This window comes from Piliocolobus tephrosceles, chromosome 20 (assembly GCF_002776525.5).
Source record: "Piliocolobus tephrosceles isolate RC106 chromosome 20, ASM277652v3, whole genome shotgun sequence".
NCBI lineage: Eukaryota > Metazoa > Chordata > Mammalia > Primates > Cercopithecidae > Piliocolobus > Piliocolobus tephrosceles.
The window spans coordinates 24965626-24981686 of NC_045453.1; positions in this window are offsets into that span (position 1 = coordinate 24965626).

A 16061-nucleotide genomic window follows, 5' to 3' on the forward strand; every position below is an offset into this window, starting at 1 on the left:
TGGATTCCTACGTGCTTCCCTTCTTCTCCTCCAGTCATTGCTTAGCTAGTTTCTTGAAGCCCAGTTTCCTTATCTATGAAATGGAAATAGCAACATTCCTAGCCCATAGGATTTTTGTGGAAATTACACAGAGTGATGTAAATCAGCCTGACAAGTGCTGAGATTCAATTAATGTTAGCTCTTATGATTGATTACTTATATATGCACAAGCCCTGAATTTGTATCTTCTATGTTTGATTTTTTTACAACCAACAGATACTTTGAGGCAGAATCTTCAAAGTGAAATTGCCCCTTATGAATGGAATCAAGTTAAGCCGAAGCCTTTCTAGTGGAAAGCTGCTGTGTAAGAAGGGGAGTTTAAATTTGGGAAAAAAGATAAATTAGATCAGTTGATGCTTACCCTTTAGGAAATATTATCTGAATTATTCTTCCATTGCCAGCCAACCCCATTTCACAGGGCATGTATGTTTGCTAAGCAAATCAGAATTTTTCTTTTTTAAAGATCTGAAAGCTCTTCTCTATTCTATTATTAATTGAATATGTTTGGACCAATACAGGAAGAATAAAATTACCACATCACTATATGTGTGTGAGATAAAATATGTGATTAAAGATATTTATTATACTGATGTGGAAAACAATAATATGTTAAACAAATAAGCATGTAATAATGCATATTTTCCTCATAAAATTTAATTTATCTCTTGGGCTGGGCATAAACTTTCCTCTTGAACAACTTGCTTTCCAACTATAGATTGCTGAGCTAAACTGCTTAGTTTTACAGCAAATTGATCACTACTGTAATATTTCAGGAGCAAAATGATCCTCACCAGTCACTTTGATTTCAAAGGCCAAAATTTATAGTTTTGTTCCTGATTTAGTGATAAAATTTTTTAACATATTGAGCATTTTATCACCTTCTATCAGGACATGGAGTTGAACTCACAAATGAAAAAAAAACCCCAACAAAAAAGGGGCCATAAATAATATACTACAGAATGACAGAAGAGTTTAATATTCCCTTTAGACCAGTGGGAAATTACTCAGATTTCTTTCCTTGTGAACATATGTCCTGGTCTCTATGGAAGATGTGTTATGCAATCTCTATGCTCCCGGAAAGGGAGTCACAGATAATGCTGGAGCTGGAAACCACACGGATTTTGTGAAAGCATAAAGGAAACTTTATTATATGTGTGCTCCCCAGTGTCTCAACTCGACTTTATTCAAGGCAGATAAAATGTAGTTATTGGACACTTCTGATATGTTGAAAATAGGTGCAGACAGTTAATGATGGGAAAGTTCATGACTCAGTGAAGTTTACTCCCTAGCTGGTAGCTTAGGACAGAAAACTATAAAATCAAATTATGATAATCATAGGAGTCAGGAGAAAAAAGTAGGCCCATGGAGCTCTATTTACTGAATTTTTGAATTCATTATATACCACCTACTGTGGAAGTACAGGAAACAGATTTTTTATCATCTCAGTAGATTTGCAAAGTAAAACTATTTTGTGATTACCAAAGTGAATTTTTAAAAAACTTAAAATTGTAAGAGAAAGAACTAGGGCTAGAAGGAACATGCAATAATAGAGAATAAAAATAATCGACATACCCCACAATACACTCGCACACATCTAGACTTTACTTTTTGAGGAGTTGGTTGGACATTAAACCAGTGAAAACAGATGTGGCTGTCTCGGTTTTTACCACTAAAAATAATTATTTTTTTTCCAAACAACATTTCCATCACATAGCAGTGTCTACCTGTCCTGACATAAGAGTTAAACCATTGATCTGGGGCTTAAATAGGACTTTGAGCTGCAGTGGTCTATTTTATCACATGTAACTTAGGTGTTGAGTCAGCAAGGCCAAATATGCTTCTACTAGATATCAAATCTAGACAGCTAGGGTCTGCAAGGTTTTTATTTTTTAACCTTCACTCAGATCTGTGTTTTAGGGGACAAAGTCGGCCTTTTATACCTGATATTAAGAATATCTATCTGAACGGTGCCCTTGAGTGACAAATCTCATTGGTAATTTTCTATGGAATGTCAGCCCTTGCCATGTTAAATTACACAACTGCTAGTGTTTTATATGATACCTTCTTTTTTTGTATGCTTGTTAACATTTATAGGATTCTTATGATGTGCTTACTTTTTTTGTTTGTATTTAAAAACTCTAATACAATTCTGTAACATTTAGCTATTGCTGCATAAAATAACAGTTACAAAAGCTCAGTGACATACAACATAGGCATTTACTGATTTTTCTCAGGGGTGGTCATCTAAGCGGCCCTGAGGAGCTTGTCTGGGTTGCTCACATATCCGGGGGTCAGCAGGCTGTCAGCAGGGGCCACTGGGTCATGGGGTGACTCTACTCAGCTCCACCTGGCTCATGTCCTTTGGCAGGTCAGTCTGGGCATGGTCTCAGGACAGTGGTAGTAGGCCAAGCAGGACCACACAAGGCTTCTTGGAAGCCTAGGCTCAGAACTGTCACACAATCACTTTCATTACAGTCTGTTGGCCAGTAAGACACAAGGTGATATAAGAAGCTCTATCTCTTTTTTCTTCTCCCTCTTTTTTTTTTTGAGACAGGGTCTTGCTCTGTTACCCATGCTAGAATGCAGTGGCACCATCATAGCTCACTGCAGCCTTGAACTCCTGGGCTCAAGCAATCCTCCCGCCTCAGCTTTCCAAACAGCTGAGACTACAGATGCATGCAACCACACCTGGCTAATTTTTTAATTTTTGTGGAAACTGCTACATTGCCCAGGCTGGTCTCAAACTTCTGGCCTTAAGCGATATTTCCACCTTGCCTTCTAGGCCAAGTGCTGGGATTACAGGCCAAGTGCTGGGATTCTGGGCCAAGTGCTGGGATTACAGGCATGAGCCCATTGCGGCCGGCTGACGTTCTGCCTCTTCAGGGAGTGAAACTGCAAAGAGGCATGCCAAAGAGTGCAGATACAGTGATGGAGAAGAATTAGAACCCTTAATTCAATCTGCCATAGAGCTCATTCATCCTCAGAATAATGCGATGAGGTAGCTACTATCATTATTCCCTTTTCTGTTTTTGTGCAGGGAATTATTGCAGAAGGTGCTAAATAACAAGAAGTCACCCAACTAGTAAGTGGTGGAGCCAGGAATTGAGAGAGTCTGGGTTCTTTACCCCTCTGCTAAGCAGTTTGATTATAACAAACACAAAAACAGTGGACCCTTGACTCACACAAAAGTGAGTACAAACTGTAATCTGTAAACTAAGATGTGCAATCGGATTTTATTTTATATATATCTCTCTAATTGCTGACTTGGAGTTCCCATTGTTCTGGGCCGGCAGAAAACCTCAACTCATTTCTTTCTGGAGATTCCTTCATGGGTTGGACATTTGTCAGTGCATCTGAGTTGCCTTCCCATGTCTGAGGAAACCTTGTCTTTGTAAGGCTGAACTCGCCTCTCACATCTTAAGAGGAAAACCCCAGTTATGTGCTTTCCTGATCTCCCTGGAAGTTCCAGATGGCCATTAAAAGCTTGAGACAGGAGAATGCAGGGATTGCATGGGATGCATTCTGGTGACTGGTAGTAGCAATGGCGGTGGCATGGGCAGAAGTCGTTTGGGTATGTGTCCAGTGTTCAGCACTGTTGGCATCACTACATATGGTCCAAACTCCTGTATCTGTGCCCAGGTCTGTTTATGGGGGCATTGTCATGGCACCAGTATTACACCTCGATTTTGTGCAATATTCTGACTGCAAAGCCTCCAAACCTGGCTCTTTGGAGCTCCTGGGAGCTTTGTGAGTGACAAAGAACCATTTGATAAATGCTCTTCCTACTGGAATTAATCAGAATGAGCTTCAGTTGTTGGTAACCATAAGCCCCCCAGCCTTTCCTGGTTGTTTCATGTTTTTGGGGCATTGCATTATGCCCAGGCAAAAGAGGTGGCTCCCTTGATCTGCTGGCTTTGACCACATAGATTTCCTGCAGGAATGTTCATTGCCCCGTTTTCCCTACAAGCACAGCAGCTTTCTGCTACCTCTCTGCCATGTTTGGGATGAAGGGATTTGGGGGAAGTTGTTTATGGCCCCACCTTCCTCGACTTGCTCTATGGTCATTCCTTTCCTGGTGCTTGTTGCCTTTCTAGAGTCCACAGAGAATTGAAGTCCAGGTCTCCTGCCTCTCCTACCTCTCTGTGCCCGTAGACCTCCTTCCTTCTCTCTTTTGCTTAAAGCTTTCTCCTCCTTGTATTACAAGAGGATCTTGTAATACAAGAGGATTCTCCTTGTATTCTAATGTGATATGGTTTGACTCTGTGTCCCCACATAAATCTCATCTTCAATTGTAATCCCCATGTGTCAAGGGAGGAACCTGGTGGGCTGTGAGTGGATTATGAGGGTAGTTTTCCCTGTGCTGTTCTCATGATAGTGAATGAGTCTCATGATATCTGATGGTTTTAAAAGTGGTAGTTTTTCCTGTGCTTGTACTTCACTACTTGCCTGCCACAATGTGAGACATGCCTGCTTCCCCTTCCGCCATGGTTGTAAGTTTCCTGTGGCCTCCCCAGCCATGAGAAACTGTGAATCAATTAAACCTCTTTCCTTTATAAATTACCCAGTCTCGGGTATTTCTTTATAGCAGTGTGAAAATGGACTAATACATAGGGAAACCGCTTTTCCTATGTATTTTCTCCAATATACTTTGGATTTGTTTGCAAACTGCCTCTCTCTCACTTTTTTTTTTTTTTTTAAAAGCACATTTATAAATCACAGGATTTTGTAAAAAAAAAAAAAAGAAAAAAAAAATTAGCCAGAAAAGACTGGGGGACAGTTTGTGTTCTGCTCTGAGTTACCAAATGCAGATCTGTCCACTTAATTAAAAGTGAGGAGGAGGCGGGGAAAATGCTAGGACAAAACGCCCATTTCCCGCAGGGTAGGCTATTCGTCCTAAGGTACTTAGGTAAGGCGGAATGGATTCCAAACTGCTTGGAATAGCTTCAGTCTGTTATTTTGACCTCACCTCTTGCCATGTACACCTCTTCCTCCCCATACAGCCTAGCTTCCAGCTGAATCCAACCAGCCAACAGGTCCTGAATATCTCCTTGTTAACACCTCTCTCAGCACATATATTTTTCTCTGCGTAAAATATCTCTTTTTCCACCCCCTCTATTTTCTATAGACAAAATCCTAAAGAAGAGATAGAGGAAATTCCCAATGGCAGGTCTGGATACTATTTGGGTAAATATTTTAACAAATGGTTTGGCCGTTTGGGGGAATTTATGGGTACAGGGTCCCTGTTTTCTGGAGGTTTATGTTTTGGTAGACTAATCAGCTCAAAACTTGAGCTTCTGAGACTCTGGGGGTAGGCAAATTCATTTGTTCACTGATTTAATACATAGGAATGGGTACCAGAGAGGAATTTTCAAGTCTCTAGGAATAAACAGAATGATAATTTTAACGTCATTTTAAATGTAAGTGTGCTAGAAATTACCTATGGGATTTTGTCCTCTTGTTCTCACTCTTTTATCTTCAAATGGTAATTTTCCAGCATTTTTTCATTCTTTCAGGAACATTTACTGAGAATTTAACATATGGTAGGCATTATGTTAAGTAGCAGTTTTCTGTATAGAATAGAATATTAAACAAGTAGAAATAATGGGGTGTAAACATAAAGCAATTTCATTTTGTCTTCTACTATCACTTAAAACTTTATTAAACTGGGAAGGTTTTTTTCCTGCCCCTGCGTGACTTTTTTGATCACTCATTTTAATAGAAATTTCTGCAGTCACTTTAGGCTACTAAACACACAGTCTTAGTTCAGAAATTAGAATGTTTTGTACCATATAATAAGCCAACCTCTGAACTTGACTTAAAATTAAATCTTCTCTTTCCCATAGATGTGCTCTCCAGGGGAGCCTACATCCAGTAAATAGTCACCTTCTTTCTTTCCTCACTCTTGAGTCTACCAGCTTGCTAAAAGGGGTTTCTGACCTCTTAGTGTTCAGAGAAAGGGCATGGAGGAGAGGCTGGGAAGCCAGAAAGTCTACACTTTACTGCTACCCTTGTGGAATGACTGCACAGTTTCTGAACCTGGGGGATGTTTAGGCTGACTTTTCTCTCCTCTGGGCATTGTCATGGGTTCTTTGGAGATTCCCCTCTTGTTGTTGGTAAACCTCACGTGAGGAAACTTTCTATTTTTCTTCTGTTATGTCTTGCTCAAAGGCCAGAGATTTGACACCTCTTTTCCGACTTGAGACATCCATGTGCCCCATGCTGTGTTCAGAGAGTTTACAGACATCTAGGACTGTTGGACTGCAATATGTACACAGGGACATACTGGTACAAGGTCTCATTCCTTCTGCACTGTGGTTCTGCAGACAAAAGCCCATTGGTAGTTAATTCTCTCTGGCAGTTTCAGGATTCTAGGTTCTCCACTTCCTCCTCAGTCTGAGTTACTTGTCTGTCACCTCCTCCCACTTTCTTAGAGTCTAAGTCTGACTCTTCTTATTTGGGAACCAAAAACTCTGCCTATAATCCTGCATCCAAATCTTTTTGTCTCATAGTTAGTCCTGTGGCTTCTTTGAGACTTTGATTCTGTTTGGGAGAAAACGTTCCTTGGAATAAGGAACTGAGAAATAAGGAATAAGAGAACTGGAATAAGGAATTAAGGAACTTGGAATAAGGAAGTAAGAGAACTGCAGGTGAGTGAACTGAACTGAAATAATACAGAATAATAGTTCAAGATCGATTCCTGCCACAGACCTTGAGTAAACGGCCATGGAAGGTTTTTCCAAGAGGGGTTATTTTAGCTGGTACCGAAGCATTAGTCTGTCTCTGAGGCAAAGTAAAGAAGAAGGATGTTCCTGACAGAAGAAATAGGGCACCAAAAGGAAAGTGTCTGCAGGTACCCAGTGGCTGCAGCTTTAGCAGGCATGGTTGGGAGGGTCTGTAATGGAGAAAGGCTTGGCCTGTATCCACCATCCAAGGGGAGCCTTTGGAAGGTTTTAGACGGAGAAGTGATATATTCTAGAAAGGTTTAGCACGGTGGTACGTGCCTGTAATCCCAGCTACTTGGGAAGCTGAGGCACGAGAATCACTTGAACCCAGGAGGGGGAGGTTGCAGTGAGCCTAGATCGCACCACTGCACTCCAGCCTGGGCGACAGAGCGAGACCCTGTCTCAAAAAACAAAAACAAAAATAACCTTCTCAAAAACAAAAACAAACCTACACCTGGGGGGAAAAGCTAACAAAAGATGTGTAAGATGTCCACAGAGAAAAACTACAAAGCATTATTAAGGGAAGTAAAACAAGCTCTTTAAAAATACAGAGCTCTGCCCATTCCCACACTTGTGTTGTAAGTTGGTCTGATTTTCCTGTCTGCTTTTTCTCTCTTGATTACTTTTCTGCTAGATATGGGAAGGAGAAGAAAGAGTTAAATAACATGCATTTAAATGTCCTCATCCCCCTCCCCTCCAAGCCAGTAGCTGGAGAAGTTGAAAAAAGAAAAACAAAACTAAACCATTTGGGCTAAAGAAATAATTGGGAGGAAAGAAAGTTGCCAGAAAGCATATATATATATATATATATATATGGCATTATATATAATGCATATAAACATTATATATAATATATATAACTATATATAATATATATTATATATACGCACATTTATTTGTAATAAGTGAATAAATGAATAGTACATATGGTGGTCTTAGTATATGCATGGAAAAATTGGAGGAATATACAGCAAATTGTTAATATTGGTGTTTGGTGTGTTTTCAAGTATTATATCTGCAATATTTACTATTTTTTAAAAACAATAAGCGTGTATTACTTTTGGAATCAGAAAAATCCCAATAAATATATACACCTATAAAGATGTCACACTTAACATCCAAAGTCCTTATCAGGGTTTCTAGGGCCCTGCGCGACCCAGCCCCTCTCTCTGCCTGACCTTGTTTCCTTCACGCTCCCTCTCGTTCACGGTGGTCTCTTTGCTCCTCCTCGATCCCACCAAGCACGTTTCCAGTTCACGATGTGTGCATTTGATGTCCTCTCTGCCAGGTGTACTGTTCCCAGGTATCTGCATGGTCCCTTCTCCGCATCAATTAGGTTTTACTCAAATGTCATAATTTCAGAAAGAACTTCTGAAAATTCCCATCTCCTGTACTTGCTTTATGTTTCTCTGTAGTACTTACCCACTACATTATATCATGTCTGTCTATTTATTGTCTGTCTATCTATCTATCTATCTATGTATCTGTCAATCATCTGTCTATCCATTGATGTCACTCCTTGAAGACTTTGCCTAGAATAGTCTCTGACATACAATGGAAACTCAGTAAATATGTATTGAATATATATTATTTGCTTTTAAACAGTGAGTACCTGTTTTTACTTTTATTTAGTGAAGATTGAGTGTTAGAAAATATTCGAAAACCTGCAGCCCCAACTTATGGCAGTTTAAGGTTTTTAGTTACTTTTTAAAAAACACCTTTCCTCATATAGGACAGAGTTTTTCCACCTCAGAACTATGGACACTTTGGGATGGATAATTCTTTGGTTTGAAGTCTGTTCTGGGCATGGTAGGGTGTTTAACAACCAATTTGATGCAGGTAACATCCTCCCCCACCCACCTCATTAGTTATGACAATCAAAAATATCTTCAGACATTGCCTAATGTCCGCTGGGAGCCCAAATCCCCTTCTCTTCCCCATTGAGAACCACTGCTATAGTCAAATACCTCTCCATCTTTCTAAAAATATGTACAGCATCGTGTTGACGGAGACAGGCTAAGGTTTCATCTACTGCTATGCTATTAGGAGGGAATGAGCTGAAAATTGTGTCATGGGTTCTTATACTTTAATGAGAGTTACTCAGGTCTCAGAACCTCTCTACATTTTGGTTTTCTTGTTTAGTATAAATGCAATCTGATTTAATCTGCATATAAACACATCTATTGCATATTAAAATAAACATATTGTAAACATCAGGCTGAATGCTTTCCTGAAGAAGCAGGCTAAAAAAATTCATGCATATTAATATCACAAATAAGCCAATTATTATATGGAATAGTAAATAAAAAAACAATATGATTAATCTGAAACTGGGAGCTTCATAAAGCAAAATATATGATATGAAGATTAGACTGCCTTAGAAACAATATTACGAATCCTTGCATTTTACATGTAATTTGTTTAAAATTAATTTCCTAGTGTGCTATCTTATTTTTATTTCACCTAGACCTACACTAATAAGTTTTATGAAACATTGATATTACTTAAAATCACAACACAAAGAAGAAACCATTTCTCTGCTCTTAATTGAGGCAAACCACACTGCTTAGTTTCACAGTTTCCAAGGCCCTGAGGACTTCTAGGTCCTTGGAATTCTTGATTATATGCTGGCATGAAGCAGTGATGCACTGACCTGGCTTATTAAACAGTCACCATTCTTTACTACCGAATAATAATAACCTTTATGAGAAAACAATCCAGTTCTTGAGCACTTACTATGTGCCAGGCTCTCAGCATAATGACTATTTAATTCAGTCTTTACAACTACCTGGAAGTTTGGAATTATTATTAACCCCATTTTACAAAAAGGAAATCTGAGAGGTTCATCTGCCCAAGATGACATACCATTAGTAGGTGGGCTGTGCTGGGCTTTGAACTCCATCCCATTAGACTGCAAGAACTCGTGTTCTTTACCATTATAACACTAACTGTAGAGATAATTAGCAGCACATCATTATCTTCATGTTAAATAGATTTTTACATTGGTAACTTGCCACTTTGCCTTCATTCATAATATGACTATTCAAGTGGACTCTAGCAGGGAACAATGTGCCATAGGTAAATTAAAATACATACAGGAAGCTTAAGGAAGATGGCAAGATGGTAGAAAGGGAGGCATTCCAGTGAAAAGGCCGTTGAAATAGCCTAGTCAAGAAAAAATGGCAGCCTGGACCAAGGTGGTGGCAGAAGGCAAGAAGAGAAGAGATGGATTTCAGAGACTTTATTATTATTTTTTAAATGAGATGGGGTCTCACTATGTTGTTCAGGCTGGTCTCGAACTCCAGGGCTCAAGTGATCCTCTCCCATCAGCCTCTCAAGTAGCTGGGATGATAAGCATGTGCAGCTGAGCTCAGTTTGATATTTCAGAGACCTTTAAGAAGTGGGATTGGTAGGGCTTGTTGACTAGAATCTTGGGGATGTAGAAGGGGGAGAAGAGAAGAATAATACCCAATTATCTGAGTAATGGTCCTAGGAAAATGGCACCCTTCATTGAACTGGGAAGAGGAGGTGTGGTGGAAGATGATGGGTTCATATTTCTGCAAGTTGGGGTTGCATGGCCTGAGGTGTTCATCAGGCTGTGGGATAACAGGGTCTCTCTTAGCTAGGCCGCTTTTCACTTTCCCCCTTGAATCATAAATGCATACAAATACTTTATTCTTCTTTACCACAGTATAAACTCTTTTAGGGCAGTGTTCAAGATTTGTCCATCCCTATTTCCCTTAGAATGCACCATCGTTGCCGGCACTTCAAGAAACATGAAGAAACATGATCCAGATCTACTTGTCTTTTGTCTTCGTTCTTCCTGGGATGTGTTCTGTATTTTCCCATTTATAGTCTTTGATTTTTCCCACACTCTCCAACTAAAGACCTTTGCATTCCAAGCTACATCTCTGTGTATTTTATTCCTTCTCAGCTTCAATCTTCAAGGTCAATTTCAACTTCCACTTCCTGGATGAAAATATCTAAGCTTCTGCTGAGCACTTGACATAATAGTTTCCTCTTTCCAACTTTTGAAGCATCTTTTATGTAGCCTTTTTGCAACCCAGTGTAAGTTTCTCTTTATATCAATTTGTATTTTCTGAGCCTGTTCTAGTGCCTGGAATATACTATGCTAGCTATTTTTATCACGTGCTTGTGTCATACACACTTTATATCAAGCAGAAAATATTTCAGTGCCTACACGGTCCTACCACATGCTAGCAATGGATCATGAACACGTCACTTAACCTCTTTGAGCCTCAGTTTTCTCATCTGTGAAACTGAATCGTAAGAATACCAACCACCTAGAGTGGTTGTATGGTTAAAATGAATTTAAATATGTAACAGGCTTAGAAAATTGCCTGACACTTACTAAGAGTTGCATAAGTATTAGCTGTTATTTTTATAGGGACCTATTAGATAAGTGAATCAAATAAGCTGAAATTGAGAAAATGTTTTCTTAAAACACACGGATTGCTTGGTTTGTCTTTAATTTTTCTACTTTTAATAGATATATGGGTACAGGGAATATTATGTAGGTTTCTTAAATCTACTCTAAGGAAGACAATAGTGTAAGCAGAATGATAAATGGTAAGTGAGACTTGGCTTCTATGCAAGAGAACACTAAGGAGTGGTGGGGACTGGGGAGAACCAGAGTGAGCTTGCCCTGTCTTAGGGGGCGGCCACTATTTAGGCCAATTGTTGTCATATGAGAATGAAGATCTGATGTTGTCATGGGTTTTTAAGAAGCCAGAAACCTGAACTTTTAAATGAAATCTCCTAATTTGTAGATGTTGGCAGCTAAATAAAAAATAAAATTCAATACACTCTATAGTGTTGCAGTGTGAGTGTCTGTGCTGCGATGTAAAATAAAACATGCCTGTAGGCCAACTTGGCCCCCAGGTCACCAGTTTGCAATCTCTGCTTTATCTCATAACTTCCTCTAGGGTTTGAACTATGGCCTGTCCACAGTAGACAGGCAAAAATAGATGTCGAACTAAGTTAGATTTTGGTGTAAGAACTCTGGAGTACTTTCCATATATCAAACTGAGCTGAAAAAAATAATCCATAGGAGATTTTCCATTGTTGCTATTTTTTTTTTTTTTTTTTTTGGTCTCTGTGTGCACAGTAGCATAACATGCCCTGAATGCAGAGAAACCATAAACTAGGTCATTTCCTTGGACAGTAAAATTCTCTGAAACAAAAGCAGCCAAAAATTGATCATTTTCCTGCTAAAGAAGCACATGCTCCCTCCCTGTGAACACACACACAGTTTAATACAATAAAACCAAGCCTGACAAAAATGCAAAATGTATGCATTTTAAAAGAGGAATTTTTAATCACATTAATTTAAACAGAAACCCTAAATTAGTTTTCCTGTAAGAACATGATCAACTGCTTAGTTTCCCTAAAGACAACGTGTGACCTCTACAAGGAATGCAGTTGTTTTCACTTTTACCCCCTTTCCCTTCTAGATATTTTTTTCCACCTTCATTTTATAGAATTTAATAATGGGCGAAGTAACAAATGAGAAGATAAAAATATTCCTGAACACTCTAGGGCATACATGGGGATATAAACAGATATTGTAGCCATTTCCTTAAGTTACATCATTTGCTGGACTATTTGACTTTCTAATTTGAACTCCCTATGTATTACTAAATTTAACTTGTATATGCCAGTGTGTGTCTGTCACTGAATTCCCCCAAATGGTAGGCTCTGAGAATAAAATGCCAAATTATCTATTTCATCTGTGTTTCTGTCCATTTATGTATTTGTCTGCTTATTGATCTATTTTAACACGATCTATCAAGGAAGACATTTCGACGTCTTTGTTTCTTATTCTTTCTTGTTTACGGAGACTACATTCCCCCCCACGCTCAATTTCAAATTGCCCTCTCTTCTCGTCTGCAAATGTTCGTGGTAGAGATATTTCCTTTATTATTCCCTCTAAACTTTCTTTGTTCCCATCCCTGTCTTTTATTATTTCTACTGTGTCATCAGAAACTGACTGCTGGATCCTGCCAATTAGCCTTTGTCTGTCAGCACCAGCCTCAGCCTCCCGAAGAGCGAGCGTGCACGGTGAGGCGGACAGGCCCTATTTCGTATGCAGCACAGTGTCCCCACACAGAGATATGCCATTACTGACAAAAGAGCAGTAGATGGGCTCAGATTAGCTGCTGACAAACTTCCTGTGTGTGTGTGCGTGTGTGCGTGTGCGTGTGTGCGTGTGCGTGTGTGCGTGCCCGGTAGGAGGAGGTGGAGAGGGGTGGGCAGGACAGGGCAGGAAAGGGAACCATACCCTGGAGTACCAAACAGCAAATCTAACTTGCGAAGTAACTTATCAATTCTGTTCCAAAATACCGATCATTCTGAAATGGTTTCCATCATAGATGTGGTCCATCTGTACTGGTGGGCACAAATGGGCAGGTTGCAGCGACAGGAATAATCCACAGATTTCTGCCTCTTGGTCGCACCTGCTTGGCCGTCCACTGTGAAGTGCCCCTCTCCTTCCCCAGGTTAATATTTCTGGGCACCCTCCAGGGTAAAGGGAAGCACTCACCTTGGGTACAGAATTTAATGGGGCAGCAAAAATCTCTGTAGTCAAAACAATTGTTTTACAATATCTGTGATTTAATTAAAAAATAAAAATGAATGCCAAAAACCCATGATGAAGAAAATATTAAAATTTCAGATGAAGAAAGGATCAGCATTAGTGATGTTTCCACATGCATCAGGCCCTAATATGGCTCGGCACAGTGCTGTGACTGATCCTGTCTTTATATACGCCATCATATATGTGTGTGTGTATATATATCATATATATATATGCATTGAGCGAGTATATGTGTGTGTATGTATGTGTGTCTGTGTGTATGACATTTTGTTTGACATGTTTTTGGTAATTTCAATTTTTTAACAATGTGGTATTAAAATATGACTTATCTTGATTACTGTGTTCCATGGTGGCCCCTTAACTTCTGCTCCAAAGTGAGTTCTCCATAGGCCTCACCCTGGCTGGCCCTGAGCCTCTCCCACATGGGCTTACATGAAATTCTGCTCCTGTCAGGGGCCTCCCTCTGGCTAATACCGTGGACCTGCAAAGCATTCAGAGGGTACCATGGGACTCAATGGGCAGACACAGGGCACAGCCCTTCCCACTGGGCAAATCCATGTTTTGTAAGGGAATACTGAGAACTTGTAGCCTCAAGATGCCAAGGCACGTTGTATTCTGTGAATGTGTAAGGGGCTGTCGTGATAATACCCTCTGATAGAGAAGCCCCCAGGCAGTCTGCTGGTACCCCATATCTTATAGAGTCCATGGGGCTACGGTGTCTTCCGTTTTCACTTGCATTTTCCCAGTTGTCCATTAGACTTGGAGGCAAGAGTCCAGTAGGGTGTTGGCCAGGAGGCACATCCAGGAGCCCCACCCCATGTTATATTCAGAATCTCCCTTTCTCTTAGGCAGCTAAAGTCAGTCTCAGTGTGTTTGTTTTTATGTACTTTTTTTTTTTTTTTTTTGAGACAGAGTACTCGCTCTGTTGCCCAGGCTGGAGTGCAATGGCGGGATCTCAGCTCACTGCAACCTCCGCCTCCCAGGTTCAAGTGATTCTTGTGCCTCAGCCTCCCAAGTAGCTGGGATTACAGATATGTGCCACCACGCCCAGCTAATTTTTATATTTTTAGTAAAGATGGGGTTTTGCCATGTCGGGCACACTGGTCTCGAACTCCTGGCCTCAACCAATCCACCCACCTTGGCCTCCCAGAATGCTGGGATTACAGGCCTGAGCCACCACGCCTGGCCATTCTAAGTGTGTTTGGATGTCCCTTCCCTTACGATGCGTTGTCTCCCAGGGTCCTCTTCAGACCTGCAGGCAAACAGGCCCCCTGCAGGCTTTGCCACACGCAGATCAGACATACTGGTGCCATCATCACCTTCATCACTATCCATCTGCATTTATTGAGTGCAAGTATGCCATTTCTCTTCTAATCCTCACAATAACCCTGTCAGATAGGAGCAATGAGTATTTGCCTTTCACCAGTGAGAAAGGCGAGAACTCAAGGAGTGCATTTCTTGGCATACACTGGCTTGTAAACAATGGGCTTAGATTTAAACCCACATCTATCTGATGCTAGATACAGCACTCTTAACCTCTACCCAGCCTTGCATTTGCCCTGTAGGCATCCTGGGAGTCTCAAGAACCAGGAAGATTTGTAGAGCTGTTTTGCTGTATTTTGTGTGATGAAACATTACCTTTTATTCTACAGATATAAAGTTGTATTATGAAACTTTGAAATAAACTTGAAATGTTTATTTCAAACTATACTCCATCTATTTTCTTTCCCCCTTAACACATGTGCATATCCACACACACACGTACACACACATGCACAGATGCGTTCTCAAAAGTTCTGGCACTCTGACCTTGGTTAAAATCCAGTTCTTGGTCATACAAGTGATTAAGGCAGAGGCACTGCCCTACGAGGTACTACAGTCTGGTAACAGAAGGGAACATCTTATCAGTGAAGGTTGTTGGGTGTCAGCAACAGAAATGAACTCTGGTTGGTTTAGACAAAAGGATGTTTTATTAAAAGAGTACTGGCTTGCTCAAAGAATATCAGGAGAGCCAGAAACTCAAGCTCAGGGGCAACATATCAATCTGGTTCCAAAAGCCATAGCCCTGCCCACTTAATTATTTTGCCTCTCTGTAGATGTATATTTGTTGAATAAATGCCTTAAATGAGGTGTTTGCAGGAGGAAATGCAATTCCTGGTGGAGTCTTTTACGTATATGTAAACTACAGAATCACTATTCATCCAGCTTTTTTCTGTGGAAACTATTCCCGTGAGAGAGTTTGGAAAAGAGGATATGGGGTGAGAAATAAACTTATTTTCTCCTTCTAATCTCCTTTTATCACCCCATCCTCCCTCTCTGACCTCCCCTGCCCTATCAGGGAGCTGAACAAAACTAGGTACTTGTGAGTTTCTTCCCCCTCAATACCTGGATAGATTATTTATTATTTAGGGTTCTCCCCAGAAGCAGAACTTGAGATAAAGATTTGAGTACAAGTTGTTTATTTGGGAGGTTGTAACAGGAAATACCCAGAAGGAGGTGGGGAAGTGAGCCAGGGAAGGAAAGTTGAGTCATCAAGACAGCTACCGCCATGGAAGACTGGAGCTTAATGTCTCCTGGAAAACTCTGGAAGCCAGTGGAGAAAAATGCCTCAGAGTTGTTCCTTCTGGGGAGGGAGGGAATTGGGGTATTTATACACCAACATTGTCAGTTGTTGGTTGGAAGTA